The sequence below is a fragment of the Dermacentor albipictus genome, chromosome 1 (assembly GCF_038994185.2).
Source record: "Dermacentor albipictus isolate Rhodes 1998 colony chromosome 1, USDA_Dalb.pri_finalv2, whole genome shotgun sequence".
Taxonomy (NCBI): domain Eukaryota; kingdom Metazoa; phylum Arthropoda; class Arachnida; order Ixodida; family Ixodidae; genus Dermacentor; species Dermacentor albipictus.
The window spans coordinates 126,587,307-126,609,329 of record NC_091821.1 but is presented as its reverse complement, the minus strand read 5'-3'; the positions used below and the strand labels follow the sequence as shown (position 1 = coordinate 126,609,329).

The window sequence follows — 22,023 nt, the reverse complement described above, 5'->3', positions numbered from 1 at the left end:
AAAGAATAACTCAGCCGTGACCAACAAGGCAGGCAGCCGCAGCGACAATTTCAGTAGGATTATTTCTGCAGTCAGATTCGAAATATCCCGCGCAATGTGTGTCGGCGCTGTTTTTCTGTTCGGAGTGGGCGCGCCTTGGTGCTGCAGAGGACGCCGAAAGTCAGAACTACGCGCGGAGGAACACAAGCCTTCGGAGAGCGCGCGCGCGCTCGTTGAAAGCTGCGATCGAGCAGCCATTTGTCAGCGTCTGCACATTCTTCTACCGTGGTTGATGTTTCACACTGCTTTGAACCCTCAAGAGTCCACGGTGAGTGACTTTGAACGATTATTACACGTTCTATGAGTGTGCATATGTTCTAAGTGAGGAGACGCGCTGATATGACTTATTGAAGGTCTCAGTACAACATGGCGCGACAGTTGGCCGTCTAGAACGATTTTGCACGATCACTGTGTTTCTTCGAGCTTTGTCGTAATCGAGGTGACTTGAGTGTTTAGGGTCAAGCGAGTGTACTTAAACATTAGAATTTTACATGATGAGGGACTGTGCCGCGTCTTTAATAGGGTGGATGTGAGCATTCGACATGTTCCCCGAAGCGCAAGCCACTACCATAATAGTTATGTGCAATGCGAGGTGAGCTAAGGTTCGCCGCCTAACCGCGGCCTGAAAATGTGGCGGCTCGTTAAGGGTTTACTGCGGTGCGCGTGTGCGAGTGTTTGTACAGCGATCATTTGAGCGAGAACCGGCGACGCTTCTTTGTGCGCGGTATCTGCTAGCTGGCGCGTACGCGGCGCCAGTCCCCTAGCTCGTGCGATTGTGCGCAGGAGGTCGCTCACTAAGCGCGCATTTTGCAGATTTGCCAGTACGCTCCGTGCTATCGTCTGTGTCTTTTCGCGCCCACACCGCTGATTGTGCAGGGAGTGTGCGACTGCGGCGTGTAGCATGTAGAGCCTGCGCCCGTCGACTTTGATCTACGGGCGTGAAATGTCGGCGGCGCGTTTGTGGTATTAAAAGCGTGTGGTGAGCTTCCAACGGCACTACGGGTCAACGCCGCATGAACTGCCGGTCAGAGTATAAGAAACGCTTTATAGTTTATAGTTAGCGTACTGCTTGGCGGTAACAGTGTCCTTCTTTGATTCAGATTACTGGATACGCCGTCACGTGAACCTCGGCGGCCGGAGCAGGTGAGTACCAGTGGCGCCGGCACCTCGGCGGCCAGAAAACGATGCCTGTGCTCAATTTACGCGATAGAATTGCCGGCGATGGCTCATACGGGCGCGTCGCTCCATGGCTGTGTTCTTTGCTGGAGGCCGCCACTACGCCTGCCGTGCACATACTACGCTACATCTATACAGTCGATGCTTGTGCAGTGTTGTTATTCAACAGCTGGCGCTGTGCGCTGGATACCTGGACTTGTTTAATGTTTAATTACTTTGCTGCTGTGCCGTTGCGTATGGGGTACAGATATTGAGTTTTGAATTATAGGTGCCAAATTCATACAAAAAAGTGGCGCTTTTCAACTCAGGATCATATCACACATCATAGCATCATCCTATATTGCACGAATATTAATAACAAAATTTCTACTGCTGGTGAAAAAAGAAAGGCAGACCGATCAACCTGTATCTGTGAGAAAAATGTGCTTGAAGTCTGCCATCGTCTATTATAAAAAGGTAATACCTTGGTATTCAATGTCAGTAACACTCATAAGTTATGCATCCTTTTGTGTGAAATAATTTGTCTTAGAAGCCATTCATTGTAAGGGATCAGTAAACATCTCATAGCTTAAGTAGTGCATAAGTGTATGAGTTAGGCAAAGGTTTTAGTTTGTAAAGAGCAAAGCCATTAAGGTATAAAATTTTGGCAAGCTTAGTTTAACAATAAGCTGACCAATATACAAAACCTAATGTAGCAGCAGATGCTCTCCAAGATAAACTGGCGACCAGCTTTTTCGTGTTCTATGTGATCATTGTAGTGTCAACTTTTTCTCTTTTATTTCAGGACTGTGGTTGCGGTCGTTTCGTTGCCAGCTGTGAGGATGAAGCAGCTTCATAACCGGAGATCAGTCGCCTCCCATCAGTTTCCCTTTTCAGCAATAGAGGTCTTGGTATGCTCTTACCTAGAGTTTACTTTTATTACCCTATATGTTTTAAGTGCAATGGCTAGTTTAGCGGCATCACTTAGAGTGATTGGGTGTGACACCTGTTCCATGGGACGTATGCAGGTTATCCCACGTAACTTTAGGAAACTTTAAAAAATATGCATATGCCACCTAGCTGCACAGAACCTAGGTAATGTTATTTCCTGTCTCTTGGAAATACTTAGATTTTCTGCATTTTGCCTAATTACCTAATTATTCTTAATCAAATAATCAACTCAGATATTATAATTAGATAAAAAGTCTCAATTATAAAATTGTAGTGCAACGTGAACATTTTCCAGTACAGCTTTCTGTGGCTCAATATGTGCTACATAACGTGTTTGTAGGAGCATGAAAAAAGCCTGAGAATCCCGCAGAGTGCCTTGAGTGTGTGTGTGACAGCACCTGTGTTGTGTTCTTCCTTCGGTCCTCGTCTTTTGCGCTGTACAAACATGTCGACCTCAAATGGCCAGTCCCGTGGCAGCTTTGCATGTATTTGAGTGTGTGCCCTGTATAGGCATGTGTGTTCCAGTAAGAAAAAAAAATACTGAAGGAGCCTAACGTGATGTATTTCAGGACAAGTGTATGATGTAAATTACTATGTGAAAATAAAATAGGAAACCGAAACAAGACTTCACAGTAGAGATATGCAGGTGTGTGCATCAGCATAATGACGAAACCCTCATGCAAGTTTAGAAAAATATTCATTAAGTTAGTTTCTGTCATTCTTCTCTGTCACATTATTATTGCAAAGATGTGCTCTCTAGTATTGCACCATTAAAAACACAGTTCAAATACATCATTTGCTGGCACCTTCACATTCATAGCAACATAGAGAGGAATGGTTAAAAATTTGCTTTGCTTCTGTGACCTTCATTTTAGGCCCTTCTCATGTTTGCTGAGCTTCTTAATGTATCATAGACACCCTCCAGTGTTTACAGGCAGCTTGAGCACATTATGCCAGATTGTGTAGAAACTGCAGAGGTCGCAGTGTCTATAGCGGTGCCCGGTATATGCAAGTTTCTTGCATGATGCATTATGCTCAGTACCAATATTGTCAAGACAAAATGGCTAAAGTACATCCTTAAGAGTCTTAAGCGCATTTGGATGACTTTACAGCATGTAGCAAAACAAGAATGGGAACTGAGGTGCTTAATTTTTGTTCATTATTACCATATGGCACCAGCATGCAATGAAGACAAAAGAGGAAGAGCCATGAAGTGCACCAAAGGGCAACTCTATCCTGATGGGAGCTGCATTCACATCTGCATGGTGCATGCAATCTGAGTTATAGCAGCAGCTATCCACCTGTTCACTTTGTTGCACATTTGTATTGTTTATGTACTAAGTCTGTCCCTGGAAGTGTTAGGCAGTGCCACTTGTGGCGTTGGTGTGGCATGCAACACATCCTTCTAACCACAGGTGTCATGTATTATGTGAACCTAAGTTCAATTCATGTAATGCACAAAAGTTCCATTTGAAAGGATGTGCCATATTTGTCACCATTGCCATGAGTAGCACTGGCTGACAGTCACAGGGCGAGACGTTAACCTTGCTCAGCTATTATGCAAAACTATTTTACATACAAATGTAGTAATTAGTATACATGCCAAAAGCCTCACAGAATAAAATTTTTGATCCGCATCTTACAACGATTTTTATTTTGCTTTACCTCAGGATGCCTTTCTACCGGTGTTGCATCCTGTGACTGACCACTCCAACGATCTCGGCAGAATCGTTACGCAGGTGTGTTCTTTTGCGATTCTCAGTACTGATATTTTGTAGTTTACGTTCGATGTAAATGCACAGATCGAATGAAAAACAGGTTAAAAGATGAGCTCACAGGCACTGTGTCCAAACATTTGTGAGGAAGGAAAATCTTTGTTACAAGTTGTAATTATAGTAACACAAGAGAGTGTGCACATCGAACCATTAGTACCTAGCAAGCCTTATACACAGCATTATACCGTAGAAGCCAAAACATCAGGCGAAAACCTGTACTAAACTAGGGACTGTATTAAAACGTTTTGGAGGCTTGAAGTATTTCTTGGGTTACTCGGTCTAATTGCTTGAACTGAACTGACGTGTCCTGCAAAACAGTTTGCATTTGCATTTGATACAATCTGCAGCAAGATCTGAAAAAAGGGCTGCAATACTGTAAGGGCTTCCTATTGAAGTAGCAACCAGTCTTCCCAGTGTACTGCAGCCTCAGGAAAATGGAATGTGGTACACTGCACCACATGCACACAACAACAAATTTTAATTTATAAGCATCTTTACACTGTGCTTGTGCAGGACTGGGCAACTGGCTGTTTGTTTGTGACCGAAACAACTATGTACATCAAGACTGTACTGGGAAGCCACTATCTCTTTCAGTTAGTGTAACTGTCCATAAACATATGCATTTACATGAACATTTTGTCTGCCACACTTTTCATTGTCGTTTTTTTTCGCTCTTGCTTTGATGGCTGGGAGACATTTCAGGCTCGCTGAAGAGACAGGTAGCCCAGTAGCTGCCCTCACAAAGTTGTTATTTTGATTTTTAAGAGCCAACTTGCTTTGGACAATGCTGAATAACACATCAAAAGGCCCGGGATTATTGACGAGGTTAGAATGACTTTGAAAGAAGTTTATGAGTGTTCTTTTTTAACTCTGATCTGTCTGCTGAGACCAAATCATGTCAGCTTTTAATGAAGCAACGTTCAGGTTGGAAAACTGCAAGGCTGTGTGGGTACTCAAACAACATCAATGCTTCAGCTAGCTGAAGTTGCTCCATGACATCAAGGCAGAAGCAAATGACATGGCAAAGGAAAGGTTGGTGGCAATTATGTAGGTTCAAGGGCTATTGCACTGAGTAAGAAAATGTGTTCCCGATACAGCGTGAACATAGTGTTAATGCTGAAGAACAAACTGGCACCATCTGCGTAGTCCTACACAAGCACGTGCACAGAAAGGGATGCCTGTTGGCCTTGAGGGCCACCACTAGAGAGATCAGCTGCTATCGCTATGACATAGAATGTGACATCAGATGACTATAGTTCACACCTTTGCTGCAGCTCGCTGGCTGGGCAATTGAAGCCTTGATTGTAAGGTTGAAAAGTTTCAATCTCAAGGTGGCAATTTAGTTGCCAACTCTTACAGCATGGTTCACTACTCAGTGATGCAGTGCTGGACGTATTCGACCAAGCCTGGTGCGAGTTCTTATGAGTGCCTATGTTCAAGCTGCCGCTAGATACTTAGTTGATAAAGTCACTGAAAACGAAATATGGTCATCGAAAGAGCCTGAAAACGATGCACGCAAGGTTTGTAGTGTGCTCACTTGGTATGACATTAGTCAAAACACCCTGTGTAGATGTTCCAAAAGGACTTCTTCTTGGGCAAGTTGGTGCTTAGATTTCCTAGGTATACATTGTGGCGCAAAATACGTTTCTTGAAAAGGGATAGAAGAAAGGAAGACAGTGAAGTGCCAAACTACCAACAGTTTAATGACAGCCTGAACAAACGTATAGAAGAAAATACAACTTCCGCTCAAGCGCAGGGAGCCTAGGTGCGACAGAGCAGCATGGTCGCGATAACATACTTTGGATGAAGCACATTTGAAGCACAGGGAAAATCAGACATCCACCCGTTCGTAGCAATTGCTACAAAGGAAACCCATACGGATTCCTCGAAAGAAAGGCCTCATAGTTGAAGAAAAATTCGTCCTGGTACCGGACTTGAACCCGGGACCACTGCCTTTCCGGGGCAGCCGGTCTACGATCTGAGCTAACCAGGATTTTCCCTTTATTCATTACGTCTCTCCACCTTGTGGGTTTCCGCAGAACTACTACGTCAAACTCTTGCCTTTGCTTTGTGTTGTTGACAAATTCGACTTCGCCCTGCCATCTGCTAGCCGCCTGGTTAGCTCAGATGGTAGAGCGGCTGCCCCGGAAAGGCGGTGGTCCCGGGTTCGAGTCCCGGACCAGGACGAATTTTTCTTCAACTATGAGGCCTTTCTTTCGAGGAATCCGTATGGGTTTCCTTTGTAGCAATTGCTACGAACGGGTGGATGTCTGATTTTCCCTTTATTCATTACTTTTCTCCACCTTGCGGGTTTCCGCAGAACTACTACATGAAACTCTTGCCTTTGCTTTGTGTTGTCGACAAATTCAACTTCGCCCTGCCATCTGCTAGCCGCCTGGTTAGCTCAGATGGTAGAGCGGCTGCCCTGGAAAGGCGGTGGTCCCGGGTTCGAGTCCCGGACCAGGACGAATTTTTCTTCAACTATGAGGCTTTTCTTTCGAGGAATCCGTATGAGTTTCCTTTGTAGCAATTGCTATGAACGGGTGGATGTCTGATTTTCCCTTTATTCAGGAATGAAGCAAATTCACTCTTTGCACTAGCCTATTGCAGAAACAAAATATGACAAACTGAGCTTTTAAGGGGGCCCTCAGTGGGGCCCAGTCCATGTGTGTCTTCATTTCTAGCGCAGCTGAGCACATCTGCAGCCTGCACACCCTGTTCTAGAGGTGATCTGCTGCGTGCGGAAAGAATAGATGTGCTCATATGGCGTGGTATTACGTGCACAGTCTTCCCACGTGTTTAGTACTGGGGGTTGCATAATCTGTAGTTTCAGAGATGCATTGAAATGAGACAGACATAGCATTCGCCTCCACTGCCAGCACTTTTCATGATAGTGTCGTCCCACTGCGTGTGACAGTATCAAAGAGGACAGAGTGGATGAAAAAGCAAGGCTGGGTTTGCTTCATACTACCTATGTGAAGGTATCGGTGACACACCGTAAAACCATATCTTTATTCGCTGACTCTCAAATTCAAAATTTGAAATCGTACTAAATGGCTTTGTATTACTGAGAGTAAGGGTAAGCTGCAATGGCAGGATTGAAAAGACTAGGAAATCTCTTCAGTTAAAGTTATTTCACAGCATATACTGTTCCAAACATGTAGAGATAGGGAAATTCATATCAGGCTATCATCATACCTCACAAGGAAGAGATTACACTAAACAGGTTTATTAATTTCCTTAGTGGTGATGCCTCACATTGTTTTTTCCTTGGACCAAAGGGACTGCAAGGTTTTTCCGCCTGCAAATGATTGCATAGTTTTCAAAGATAATTCCCTCCCTGCTTTGTTTGTTTGATTTGACTGTAAGTTACATTACACAGAATGTATATCCCCCTGCAACGCCAGTACAGGTGAAGCAGGTACTAAATGAATAACCATGAAAGGATTTTGGGGCGAGCAAAAATGGCATGTGCAATAAAGATATGCACAGATGTCCCGTCAGTGTTGCTGTCAAACAAGAAATTGTGATATTGAGCGACTGAGCAAAATAACTAAATGTGTGCTTGCCGAACTATAGCTGGCATTTGCACCTTGATTGTGACTTAGCTACCAGAAGAAATTTGTTTTGTCTTGTTCTTTTTCTGTTAAAATGTAGTTTTTTCTTTGTTTACTTTCGTTTGGGTTTTTGTAGCTATATCATGTGCACATGTGACTAATAATGCCGTCTGGAAGTTAGTGGTTGTTGGTATTTCTCACTGCCTGTCGTTTGTTCAGTGTGTACTAAAGTCAAAAGAGCACCGACCAGTATAAACCAGTGTGTTGAATTTGTTTTCTTGTGTTAGTGCGAATGATCTGACTGGTTATGTGTCCAAATAAACAATTAGATTATGAAAACAAAGTTAATCAGAACATGTCATTCGTTTTACTTATAATTACCTTATTTCAACTGCAGAACCCACATGTTCAGACATGTAGATTTAAGTAGAACAAGTCTTTTTGCGATTGTTACTTCTGAACAGGTGAGAGCAGCGCTAAGGACACAAAGTGAGTCCACATAGATAAATGGCATGGTGCACTGTGCATGGACCTGATAATTGATGTGTTTTTGCAACAGACCAGCAAATAAATATCTAGTAACACCTTGTCAAAGGCACGAAAGCACATAAAGAGGCAGGGGTTGGCCACATACAAATGTGCCGTGGTTGTAGGTTTGTTAACAAGCATGCCACTTTCCTTTAACTTCAGAATATAGGTGCTGCACTGACACATCTCTTTTTTATTATGCGAAGCATACTAGCCGCACAACCATGCTCTTCCTTGCTGCGGCGCGCACGGCCGCGTAGCTACCATATGACGTCATAACAGCTGCAAAAGCGGAGGCTCAACTTGTGCGCTCGCTTGCGGCCGCGTAGCTACATAGCCGGGTCTCAGCTCGTGCGCTCGCCTGCATGAGTTGTTTCTTCGTCTAGCCGAACCAAATTTAGCCAAGCAACAGCAGTTCACCAGTCTAAACAGTGGTTCAACAACTAAAATAAAGGCTAGTATGCTTCGCATCCTGGCCTTAACCTTAGCTAAGCCACAGCCACTTTTTTGTGGGATTTGATTAGTTTCGGGGTTAATGGTTCCTGCTTTCGCTAACATGTTGCACTTGTGATATTCGGGACATCATCTGTATTATTTACAGTGTATGTACCCTAATGGTCACATAGTGGTGCTTAATCGTGAAGGCTCTCATTCAAATATTGCCTGGTGTACATATGCTTTTCTTCATGCAAAAAAAATAAGATATACTACGTTTGTGTCAGAAGGAAAGAAACTGAGTGGTGTCTATTATTGCACATAAATCTATGCTTAGTTGCGTTAACATTTTGCATAATTTCAACAACTTATTTGCTGCATTTCTGTAACATTCACACTCTGGCTTATCCACTTAGGTGCAACGAATAATAAAGGCAGAAAAGTAAAGCATTGCAGTGGATTTAACCTACTGCTGTTGATTCTGTTACCTTTTCGCAGCTTTTCTTTTTGGAAAAGCATATGTACAAAAGCACGTTTTGACCAAATAGGCTGCTGTTTGCGAGGCTTTGCAAGCACCACTATAACGTGACAAAAGCAGTGTGGCCATTTGGTTATACAAATTCTGGTGTGTTGGCACCACAAAAAGTAAACGAAGAAAGATATGTACGCATGACACAAGCACCGGATCTCACTTCAAGCTTTAAAATAAGGAAACGCAATATTTAATAACAAGTGGAGACATTATGTGATGATATCTGTTAAAAGAAATTCTTTATGCAGTGCAACTAATGGATCACTGATACATTTATCATTCTTTTTAAATGTTGCAAACCACAATTACGTTGCATGTTGTCAGGTCATAATATCTCGCTACAACGCAAGTTTTGTGGAACACAGGACCGCGGTCACATTCTTTGCAGCATTTATCATTGTGTGAGGGAGGGTTGTTTCACACAGATGACTCACACTGCCTCAATCTCCCTGATTTCGCATTAATAGAGCATCCCATCTGTCCAATGTAGGCACGGCCTTGTGATGGCAGCAGACTACGCAACGCTTGCAGCCTAGCTCACTAGATGCATATTGTGGTTCAAGCCACAACCAACCTCTTCCTTTTTTTGGCTTCTGCCTTTTGTTGCAGCACAAAACTCTCCTTACAAGGGCCTGAGAAAAAGGATTTGCGCAACTAAATAAGGCATGACTAGGGAATATAATGAATGAGATGATGAAGTAAAGAAGTGGTTGCAGTTGTTTCGTATGCATTTGGGATTTTATTTTCGTGAGTAATTGTGTAGCTGATCCCTACGGGCAAACATTTTTTTTTGTATTAAACATGTGAAGAGAGATTTGCTCTGATGAGAAAAAAAGACTGAAGCCAGGAAAACAAACTAATTAGTTTGTTGCGTGCAGCACAATTTGCAGGCGTTGCACTGTGCAACGGAGGTTATGTACAGTCTGCCATTGCTATCCAGTCATGCTTGCATTGCATAGACACGCATTGTAATAATTTGAGATTGAGGCTAATGAAGTTTGTGTGCAACAACTTTCATCCGCACATTGTGATGCATTGCAAAATAGAGTGGTTCGTTCCAGTGTTCTTCGAAACTCGTTGCCAGAAATTATGAGCAAATGTACATAAGATAATTAAGCTTTGGCAGATTAGCGTGAAAAGGACAAATGCATCAGTCATTCTCAATTAAATTGCATGAAGAATTTGTTTTTGAATTAATAACGTCACTTCGTGTCACTACATGTTGTATATGTCTGTTTTCTTATTAAAGCCAGAGTTGAGGTTAAGCACTTGTGTCCTGCATGTCTTTGTCTTCGTTTGCTTCTGTGGTCCCATTACACCAGAGTAAATCCATGACAGGAGCTGCCAGTCCATGCCGTTATACTACATTGGACTTAGTACGGCTGGCAGCCTGAATGTGACGAGTGCGAAGTAGCAGTAGGAACTTCAAAAGGGTAGAATTTTGTGTCAGTTGGTGGCGCATATTATAGTATGGTGAAGCGCTATAGATGAAACAGTGCGAGACGAGACAGATGGGAACGTACTACAGAGAACTGTGAAAGTTTACTGGAAAGTTTTGCTGCAGCAGGACAATGCGTGCATTATCCTGGTGCAGCAAAATTTGCCAATCTTCGTAGTTGTCAGTAGCACTTCCCCATCTACATTACACTTCACCATACACTAATAGCAGTAACAACAGCAGCCAACTGACCCAAGCAATAATCAGTGCCCACAGAATTGCCAAATTGTAGGAGAAATGTTTCAGTGTAACACGTTTTGTTAACTGACAAGTAAATGGCACACATATCTGCAAACCGATGGTCAAGTGCATTTTTCATGCACATACATTATTTCGTACAACTGCTTCCTTCTTTGGTTTTTTATGGCTTTTAGGAAGCATTCCAAAGTACTTAACTGTTTGTCTGTTCTAATATTAAATCTGTAGTCAGCCAGCACTATGTGTCATTACTGTATACGCCCTTACTTCGTCAGTGTTCTTCGCACTGTTCCCAACTAAATATGAATAACCAAATAACAAATTTTTAAAATTTTTAGGTTATGAAGAGAATACTCTTAATATGTAATTAATTAGAAAAATTTTCTCAATTTTAGGAAGAAGTCCGGCTGGCCCCAAGCCTGGTGTGAAATGAAGAAATGGCACTCCACATCAATTCATGTTTACTTGTCGTCATAACCAGTCTGTTAGCTTAATTTTGGTTCTTCTTATTGAATTCTCAAGAAAGGTACCAACTCTGTCATTCATTGAAAACGAATTTTTGCACTTGGGGACGCAGCCATGCACAAAGCCTTTGAGCTCATTAATATTTTTATTCTTAAAGAAAGTGCAGCTCCTGCGTGGAGCAATGGGTTGAATAAGACGAGGGTAAATGAAAAGATGGCGACATTAATTGTCAACAGTTGTCCAACAAAAAAAGTCTCAAGCTGGAGCCAACATCATTGCAAGGGAACCAAATGGCTCCAGCCTGAGACATTCGTTGTTCAACCTGGCAAGTCTCCTTGTCGAAATATTTCCTCTAGCCTGAGACCTATATCCACCCTCGACCAACGATACACCCATACATTTGGCAACCCACGGCAAGGTAACAAATTCACATTCAAAGAAAGAGAATGTAGTGTGCACCCTGGAAGGTAGCATGAACAGTATTTTATTTACTTAATGAAATGCAGGTTTGCTATCCAACTACTTTATTTCGATCCCCATTTTATAACTGGACAGCATGGTTCCTCAGAGAGAATATTTGTTCAAAGCTCACACAATTTTGCTCCTGTATGTCCGTTAAATCTGTCCTGGTTGCTACACTACCAGCCCTGTCTGCAATTTCATAGCAGTGTTTTAAGTATCATCCCAATTCAAAAGAATAGTTAGGCATCTACCTCAGAATGTCTGCTACTGCGTTGCAGCTCGAATTCTATATCTAGGTGGTGACTGTGATGCCATGTGCTTTTTAAATAAGACCAATATGCTATCTGAAGTGCAATTAAATGAAATCTCAAATGACCTCAGCGCGGGGAATGACACGACTGGAAACCAATGTGATCAGGAGGATTTGATTTCTGAAAACAAGGCACTTAAACATGAGAAACCAGTACTAATCTCGTCTAAAGATGCTGTTATTGGGTATGATAGGGGAGTTACTTGTTCGTGGCTGCATTTGCAGCATGTTACATTGCTGGCTTTATATATTGCACTGCGTACAGTGAAATGTTGCTGCTTGCACAATATTCAACTAAACATGGTAGCCATGCTAAAGTGTCCATGCAGAACACAACTCATCCACTATTAAGAACTGCAGTGGAACCTTCATAAACGAAAATCGCTTAAGCGAAACTGCCGCCTAAACAGGACACCATCCTGATGGTTGGTTGGCTCTCTGCAATGTCTCGCACTAAATAGAATTCCTGGTAAATGGAACCAATTTCCTCGGCCCCTTGAGGCTCCATTTAAAGAGTGCCCACTGTAAAAATATAGGGGGAATCCTGTTCGGAACTTTCGCATATCTAGTCGTAAACAAAACTGCATTTCAGTGGGAGTGAAATGCAAAAGCACCCGTGTACTTGGATTTAGGTGCATGTTAAAGAAGCCCAGGTTGTCCAAATTAATGCGGGGTTACTCGCTACGGCATGTCTCATAATCAGCAGGTGGGTTCTGGTTTGTAAAATACGGTTTATTTTTAATAGCCTACTCGGAAATACAGCCCAATAACTACACTAAATTATGTAGCTTGTTTGTGTGTTGAGTCCCAATTTCTTAATTTAGTACTTTGACATTTATCATATTTGTGTGCTAGTCCATGCAAAATACCACTGATCAGCCTCATTATACAAGCCACTGTTAATTTAGAATGGCTTAGTCAAGCAACTTAAAATTACAGCACAAACATCTAAGACGGACCACAAAAGGAACACACGACACATCGAGGCTAACAACTTCTTTATTTCTTCGTCGTCGATGCAATATAAACCCTAGACCACACAACCGTGCAGGCACTCAGATTACATTACAGAGATCTGCCAAATTATCACATAAGCAAACGTAGGAAGTCAAATTCAGATGGGTGCAGGGACAAAGATATCTCACTGATGCAATTATCGCCTTGCCTTTTTATGTGGTAGGCCTCTATGGTAAGCCGCGCATGCTCATTCTTGCTTTTGCCTAGAATCGACGTCCCGTCAAGTTGTGCCTCACAATTGTTGCAAGAGTTTATATGCGCACCAAGGTGCGCTGCTCTATCTACATTTTTGTTTACTTTTTGCGCATGTTCCCCGAGTAGCTCATTGACGCAATGCCCTATCTAGCCAAGCTATATCTTACTACATGAGAGTGGAATGGTGTAAACCACGCCGACAGCGCGCGACACGTATGAAGCACGTATGCCGAATTTGGCCTCCTCCTCTGCTCTCTCCGCAGGTGCGTGAGCATAGCTTTAAAAGCTTGTTCGGCGAAGAAAAAGCCAAAGGAACACTATGCCTGCAAGCAACTCCCTTGAGTTGATAGATGACCTTATGTATTTAAGGGACCACGCAGGGAACATGCGCAAAAAAGTAAACAAGAATGTAGGTAGAGGAGTGCACCTTGTTGCGCATGCAAACCCTTACAACAATTGTGAGACACGACTTGATAGGACGTCGATTCTTGGCAAAAGCAAGAATGAGCATGCGCAGCTTGCCTTAGAGGCCTACCACATAAAAAGGCAAGGCGATAATTGCATCAGTGACATATCTTTGTCCCTGCACCCATCTGCATTTGACTTCCTACGTTTGCTTATGCGGTAATTTGGTAGATCTCTGTAATGTAGTCTGTGCGGTTGTGTGGCCTAGGGTTTATATATGCATCGATGACAAAGAAATAAAGAAGTTGTCAGTTAGCGCCAGTGTGTGCCGTATCTGCCTTTTGTGGTCCGTCTTAGGTGTTTGCGCTGTAAGTTTAAGTTCAGAATTATGTACCAACTAGGCCCAAGTGGAGTTTTACTGTTAGTCAAGCAAGCTCAATATATAGTCTGTGCAAAAGTGTGGAGTGTCAGTGCAAAGTAACAGTTCAAACACATGGCTATGTAGTTACAGTTCAGTATGAAACGAGATAAGATTTCATAGCATTTCTTTCATTTGCTAATTTCATTGTGTTAGGACATGTAGAATACTAGTAACTGGCATGCATGCTTACAATGTACAGTATTCTTTTTTAAAATCAAGACAATTATTTTACTGGGGCAGAAATTTGCTTTCTTTTGGGCCCGAAAGTGAACATATATTTCTTACATTTGGTGTTTAATAAATTTTCTTTGCTGTCAATGTGTGTCTCGTGCATTTTTCCTTTCAGCAAGTAGCAACTGCTCTCGAAGGCGTTTGCTGGCCTCGGAGGCACTTCCGGTAACTAGCATTTTCGATTGGACGATTGTATAAGAGCTTTGCAACGAGGGGGGCTTTGTGATCAGCGAAAGGAAAAAATGAAGACGGGCAGTGACGGGTTCATTCACCATTGGACCACGTGTGCGCGTGACTTGGTCGATTCAGCGGTGGCCGTGTGCCGTCGATTGGACCACGTGCGGCGAGTCTGCGGCGAAATGCTTCGTGGCGGTACGCCGCGCCTATGCAGCAGCAGACGGAATACCGGAGGCCACAGTGTCGGACGCCGGCGTTCGCTCCGAGCAGGTGCGACGCCTGCTCGGGTGGCAGCTCACGGACGGACGAGTTCCCTTGAGCCTTGATCGCCGGCGTTCGACATTTTGGCCTGCGGCGTTCCGTCTGGTGCTGCGTAAGCGCGAGACCCGCGCCACCAAGCATTTCGCTACGTGCTTGCCGCACCTAAACTAAAATGCCTTTAATTCCTTCACAAAACTCCCATTGTACCTCCCCGTCAAATGGGGGTAAAGGGGGTGAAGTGGGCGTATTACGGTACCCCCGTTTTGTGCCCAATTAATGCCCATGGCATGGGAGTTTTATCGTAGGCCCATTCAATGGGAGGAAAAAGATGTACAAAAGGGAATGCGCTAGAGGACAAGCAAAAAACGCCCATCTGGGTGTTTTTCTGTTTACAGTGTACTAGGTATTCGTTTTATTGCGACAGCAACTATATGGACACTGCAGGCGAAATTTTACTGTCGCCGTCGCCGCGATGTTCCGTATGTAAAGTCCAAGGGCACCGTCGCCGCGCGTTGTATGCTGGACGTGGGAGTGAAAGCACGCGAGGGAAACCGGCGACTGCAGCTCAATCTGGCGCGCGCGAAGGAGCAAAGCGTAGAACGCCCGTCTTCCGTCGTGCGAAAGGCCGTGGGGGGATGGGAGGAAGGGAAGTGGGAGGCCAGCGTTGTGCTGCGGCAGTAACTGCGTACTTCGCCATCGGGCGCAAGGGAACTGACTATCGCACATGGAGGAAGGAAAAAAAACTGTGGAGAGGCCTTACCCTCTCCGCGCGCTAGGAGAAAAGTGTCGAGGATCCGTGAGTAGGTCATAGAATAAAGAACAAACTTAGAACGCCACATGACGTTGCTCAATCCGGAAGCGGAAGTACACTTTTTTTTAGAACAAAATCTAATATGGCCGCTTTTCGCCGGTCGCGTACGCTGGTACGCGCCGTGGTTGTCCTGCCGGCTGTGCGGCATGCCTCAATGCCTTCGCTGCCGCTGTTAGGAATGTCCGTACGGGGTGGCAACGTGCCAGCTTTCAGCCCGCTGCACGTGTTCCAAGCCCACCAGACGGGGCGCCCTTCAGAGAACTGCGGATGACCGGCAGCCACGTGGCGCGCGGTCAGCTCAGGAATGCGGTACTCGGCAGCGCCACCGGGGACGGAGCAGAGTTCCACGAAGCCCTCTGACGTCGGCTCCGGACACTCGAACGTGTGAGCCTTTGTGTGTGTGGGCCGTCCTGCGGGGGGCGGCTAGTTCACAATGACTGGACGAACGTTTCCGTCCGCTGAGGCTCCGTCCACGGGGCCTTCGAACGGTGACGTCGAACGATGACGTCGAATTATGACGTCGAGCGGGGAGCTTATAAGCAGCGTTTGGCGGCTGCTAGAGTGTGATCGTCGTCAGGAGCTGAGTGCTCGTTGTCATGCTCAAAATGTAGTAGTGAGCTGTGTGCTCGTAAACTGTTTGCTGTATGTTAGTTTTGTGGGCTCCATATGGGAGTCGCGCTAGACTGCCGATGTATGTCTTGCCTAAAATGTAAAATATGTAAATAAATCCTGTTCACCGAGTTCCTCTCTACGAACTTCAACTCCTTCAAATCGTGGCAGCGGCGAGATAGTCCGACGACTCCTACATCTGGTTGACAGCGGTGGGACTATCCGGCGAATCTAATACCGCGTAGCTGCTGCGTTCTAATTGCCAAGAGCCTCTACTGACGCCCATACAAACAAGCCACAAGTAAGTGAACAGAACGTGCGACTTTATTGGCAATAGCAGAAATAAAATTTGCATGTCGAGATACGCTGGAATCATTGACGCGAGCTCGTAAACGGCTCACCGTCGTCGTCGCACGTGGTGGTCAGGTTAACGAGTGACAACCAGCAGCGGAAACAGATTGGACAGTGTGCCACCTGTTTGCAGTGACAGTCGCCGTTAAAAATGACCAAATTGCATTGCGAAGCAATTGGGTGACGCAGGCATCTGCTGCCGCAGCCTACACAGCGACATGGACTACCCCGGATTTTAGCCGTTCACTCCTTCCCAACCTGTACGTTTCTTTTCTTTCGGGGGCCGCTAATGTGTGGCTCACGCTTGGTGTCTCACATTGTCTCAATATGGACAAGTCGCTTTCGTGGGCATCGCCTTCACCAGCTACTTTTGCGGGCCTTTCCAACCATGTGGCTATCAACTTCATGGGCATCGGACTATGTAAGCACGTAAGCTGGTCTCCATTCATGCCTAACCGCGGCCGAGAAAGGCCAGAAGCACAATTTGCCCATGGCTGCAGCAGGAAAGGGCGAACGGGGAGCACGAATCACGGTGCATGAAAATTGGCAGTCTATGTGTCTGTGCAAGCTGCAGGAGCGAATGCTTACTTCGAGAGACTGCTTCCCAATGCAACTGACCAGGCCGCCACATTCGAGAAGCATAACATGGCGACCATAACCAAGTAAGATAACATCGAAATTAAACAGCAATCAATCACCACATAAGGTTCAGAAAATACATTATACATTGGCTACGAACCATATGGCAACAGTGAGCATTCACATATACGGGTCTCTGACGGTACATTCAGCCGCCCACCTACAGGCGTAATGCTTGCCTTCGTTGCACGTGGTGGTCTAGTAACGAGCGGCAACCAGCAGCAGAAACAGATTGGACAAAGTGTCCCACCTGTTTGCAGCGACAGTCGCTGTTAAAGATGAGCAATTTGCAGTGCGAAGCAATCGGGTGGCGCAGGCATCTGCTGCCGCAGCCTACACAGCGACATGGACTACCCATCATTTTAGCATTGACTCCTTTCCAACCTGCATGTTTCTTTTCTTTCGGAGGCCGCTAATGTGTGGCTCACACTTGGTGTCCCACATTTTCTCAATATAGACAAGTCGCTTTCGTGGGCTTCACCTTCATCAGCCACTTTTTCGGGCCTTTCCACCAAACTTCATGCACGTCCGACCATGTAAGCACGTATTCTGGTCTCCGTTCGTGCTTAATCGCAGCCGAGAAAGGCCAGAGGCACAATTTGCCCATGGCTGCAGCAGGAAAGGGTGAACGGGGAGCACAAATCACGGTGTGTGTAAATTGGGAGTCTATGTCGCTATGCAGACTGCAGGAGAAAATGCTTACTTTGAGAGGCTGCTTCTCAGTGCAACCGACCAGGCCGCAACATTCCAAAAAGATAACACTGCAACCGTAACCAAGTGACATAACAGCAAAATTAAACAGCAATCAGTCACCGCATGAGGTTCAGACAATAAATTATACATTGGCTACGAACCATCTTACGGGCATAATGCTTGCCTTTGTCGCATGTGGTGGTCTGGTAACGTGCGACAACCAGCGGTACAAACAGATTGGACAGAGCCTCGCACCTATTTGAACCAACAGTTGCCGTTGAAGATGAGCAACTTCCATTGCGAAGCAATCAGGTGACGCAGGCATCTGGTGCCGCAACCAACACATAACATGGACTACCCGGCATTTTAGCGTTAACTCCTTTCCAACCTGCACATTTATTTTCTTTCGAGGGCTGCTGATGTGTGGCTCACACTTTGTGTCCCACTTTGTCTCAATGTGGACAAGTCGCTTTTGTGGGCATCACCTTCGGCAGCCATTTTTGCGGGCCTTTCCACCCATACGGCTATCAACTTCATACACTTCGAACCATGTAAGCACATATGCTGGTCTCCATTTTGAGCAAATCATGGCCGAGGTAGGCCACAGGCACAATTTGCCCATCACTGCAGCAGGCAAGAACGAACGGCGAGCACCAGTTACGGTGTGTGTATACTGAGAGTCTATGTCGCTTTGCAGACTGCAGGAGCAAATGCTTACCTCAAGGGACTGCTTACCAATGCAACTGACCAGGTACCCACATCCGAGACCTGTAACACAGTTACCACAACCAAGTGGGGCAGCAAAACCAGATTCTGCAATCAATCACTTCAGTGTAGCTTGCGCAAAGAACCAGGCTATCGAAGAAGAAGAGCAATCATCAACGAGACTAGGAATATGGAAAATCAGAAAGCTTGCATTCAAGAGAAAAGCCACTCTGCTCTGCAGGCATTGAAGGCTAAAAACATCAAGAAAAGTAAAATGCTGCATAGCACATGGTGCATAGGTTAATGCAAGACACATGCCGATGCTGCATCAGCTATTTCAGGAGAGGAATTGTGCATTACAACATACACTAGAAGATACTGCTACAGATATGTTAGGCTACTAGACAGTGACTGGTATTAAGTATCAGCGAAGAATCGGTTGACCTCTATGTTTGGATGAGGATGAATGATCTCTAAGAAAAATGGGTGATGAGAAAGCTTGTATTTATAGAAGAAAAATTACACTTGGCACAAACGGAATTGACATGGCTAGGAAGCTGATTAAGGGCTCACTGACGGAACTCGATCTTGTGGCCAGCGTCGTCTATGCTTGGTCAGATGTTGCAGGTGCATCTGAAGACGAAGAATTTCTAGAAAGTCCTTTTTGAGTTACCTGGATGACTCAGCTAAATGTCCGTACGGGTGGAATGGTGGCTGAAGCTCTTTTCAGTCTTGACACAGTCCTCTGCAGACTTGATATCTCATCCATATTCTTCTGCATGCGCTTATTCGTGGTGTAAAAGCCTTGCAAATTCGGCTGCAGCCCCTTCCTGTTGGTGCAGATAGGAGCTCCAGGGATGACCAAGATGTGCTTGGCATAGACTCTGTTGGGGCAGAGCGGTGACACATGAGATACAGCACAGATTAGCCAAACTCATGTGTGTTTTCTTTTATGTCCGAACCAATTATACTGAACCATAAATATGAACAAACATTCATATCTGCTACAAACAGCAAGCTGATACAGCATATATCAAACATATTTATTTCTGAACCATGCGTTGATTACCTTTCAGTAGTAGCCAACGTCCAACATCGCAGGCAGCTGCTTCTGTTTAGTGCGTGGAGTGTGTTGCTTTATACTGGTGCCGTCCTCATTACTGCATGTCTGGAACAGAAATTTTGACTGAATCAGAATTTTGCAATATGAAATGCAAAAAGGTGTGACATATATATTGTAATGGTTTGTGAGTAAAGAACACATGCAAATGTACACTGTCTGTTCTAGGGTGCTTAAGCAGCATGTTAAATAAATATTGCTATTGTCCATAAAATTGATATCTGCCTAACTACAATGCATGTCAACAGCTTAAGTATTATTAAGATCACAAATGAGAATATTTGTGCGTTCATATATACATTAGAAGAGATCACACTGCTGATTCCACAAGCAAATGCATGAAAGTCATGAAGTTATTAAAACTGATGCATTATTTTTCTGCACGAACGTGATGCACCGCTTCACTACTGCAAAAATAAATGCCCTACGGTAAACCAAACTGAACAGCAAGAACATTTGGAACCAACAAGTAAAAATATGGGTGAATTATCATGCTTGCAACTGTTTAATACACTAAATTCTGTACTTTCGCTTAATTTTACCATAGGATTATTCGGTTTTGTGGACGAAAGAAGTTGCCGGCGGACTCGAAAAAAAAGTTTGATATGTATATTGATAAGGCTACTCAGTCACCTACGACCACGGCTACAATAAGATGAAAAATGAGACGCGCGTTCCGATATCGCTCTTTCTTTCCTGGTTGTGTGTGTATAACGACAGCCCGCAAGTAATGGTTTATTTATTAAACAGCAACAGGGGATCCCGACTGCCATATGTTGTGCAGGATCTAGTTCGTTAGCTTGTCTCCACGAGTAAGTTAATGAGACGAATATTATATAACGATTCAAGCAGCGGTGTTAAACGACTCACCGTTATTGCCGTTGTCAGCCGCAGCAAAATCCAGCTCCCCTTTCGATGCAGACGTGTTCCGAATGGCCCACGACCGAAACGCAACTTCCGGGCTTACATGTCCGCTTGCAAACACGTAACTTCACCCCAAGTTAAATAACGCGAGACATCGAAGCGCAAGAAACTAGTTTTAGAAGCAAAGAAGTAACCAGACGAACGAATGAATCCGCGCCGCCGTGCACTCGAAAATACCGGTAAAAATTTTAAAACCAGGCCAGAGGTCACGTGAAAGATCGATGATGCTGAACGCTATTTGCGTTTTTAATGACGAAGAAACAATAAACTTACTAACAAAGAGTACAATATCTAATTAGTAATGATAATTTTGCCCTGTTTCTTATGTAACAAAAATGCTTCGGCAATTCTAAGATAAAGTTTGTAAGATAAAATTGCGCTTATTACGATGCCTCTATCAGGAAATGTTGGAACTAACGAAAGCATCCTGAAGTGATGCTACTACGCTGGCTTTCTTAGCAGCGGCGCGCGGTCGATTTTTTCGCCCTCTGTGGCCATTTGTTGAACTTGAGAGTGTGCTACCCCTGAGGAGGTTCCGTGAAGCTTCACTTGTAGTGGAAAGAAGGCACCTCAAGCCGCAGTCAGTGTATCTAAACGCGCAGTCAGCAATGATGTTCTTACTCATCGCCGGCGCGCTGCGGTAGTGATGCGCGGCCACCCGAAATTTGTTCAATAAAGCACGACGATTCCTCAAGTCAGAGCGAGAATGCGTGTTTAAGCTCGAGGTGGATCACAAATAGGTCGGTGTGTCGTACGTGTCTCGAGTGCATTCTTGCAGTGCAATGATCGAGAATGCGTACATAGTTTTCGTATCTCGAGACGTCTAGCTCGCAAGTCCGTCAGAGAGCCCAGAAAAGCAACTAGGATGTGACCTTGTTTAGAAACACGCAGGAACCGACTAGCGGCTGGTACCTGCTGTTGATGAGACGAGTTCAGTTGGCTGGCCTGATAAAGCATGTTTATATTCCTAAAAACCGGTAAACCTAGCCGATTCGACCTCATAGCCTGATTTGCGAAGTTGGTTATGAACTTCTTTCAACATAACTTCGGCAACGGTAATGCGATGAGACATCGCGATTACATCCTTTGGTTTACGGTTGCTGCGGAGCGCACGCGTCCGAGCTAGTGTTCCTGTATATGTTCCCCGCCCGCATATACAGGCACATTAGTCCGAGCAGCCCAGTTGCGCACTGCGCGCTGTGGTTTCGCGAGAAATGTAAGCAAGAGAAAAGGACAGGCCCGACATGATGACGTAGCCACGCCAACTTCCGGCTTCACTTAGCTTCACAAAGAGTGGCGTTAGGGCCGCTCCTCAGTTTTAGCGCGACAGCGTTAAGGAGCTCGTGCCGCAGAAAAGCCGGTGTCGTCCACGTCGCCGGCCGTGAGCGAAAATGGCGGAAGGCAATTCATAAATAAAAACAACATGCAAGGTTGGCTGGGTGGGAATCGAACCAGGGTCTCCGGAGTGTGAGATGGAGGCGCTACCACTCAGCCATGAGTTTTTTTTATTTATTAAACTCAGCCATGAGTTCGATGGTTCAAACGGGACAAAAGCGTCT

General features: G+C 44.8%; 1 long non-coding RNA gene and 1 other non-coding gene across 3 annotated transcripts; both read left to right on the top strand.

Annotated features, from left to right (window-relative positions):
• The first annotated feature begins 916 nt into the window (after window positions 1-916).
• Window positions 917-14,261, top strand: LOC135917583 (uncharacterized). 2 transcript variants are annotated; one of them, XR_010569341.2, is made up of 5 exons: window positions 917-1,063; window positions 1,140-1,182; window positions 2,000-2,105; window positions 3,816-3,884; window positions 11,064-14,261. It is a non-coding gene; the product is annotated as an uncharacterized lncRNA (long non-coding RNA). The 2 variants fall into 2 exon arrangements; XR_010569340.2 differs by having other exon boundaries at window positions 917-1,182.
• Window positions 6,314-6,388, top strand: TRNAS-GGA (transfer RNA serine (anticodon GGA)). Its single transcript has one exon. It is a non-coding gene; the product is annotated as a tRNA-Ser (tRNA).
• Window positions 14,262-22,023: the final 7,762 nt, after the last annotated feature.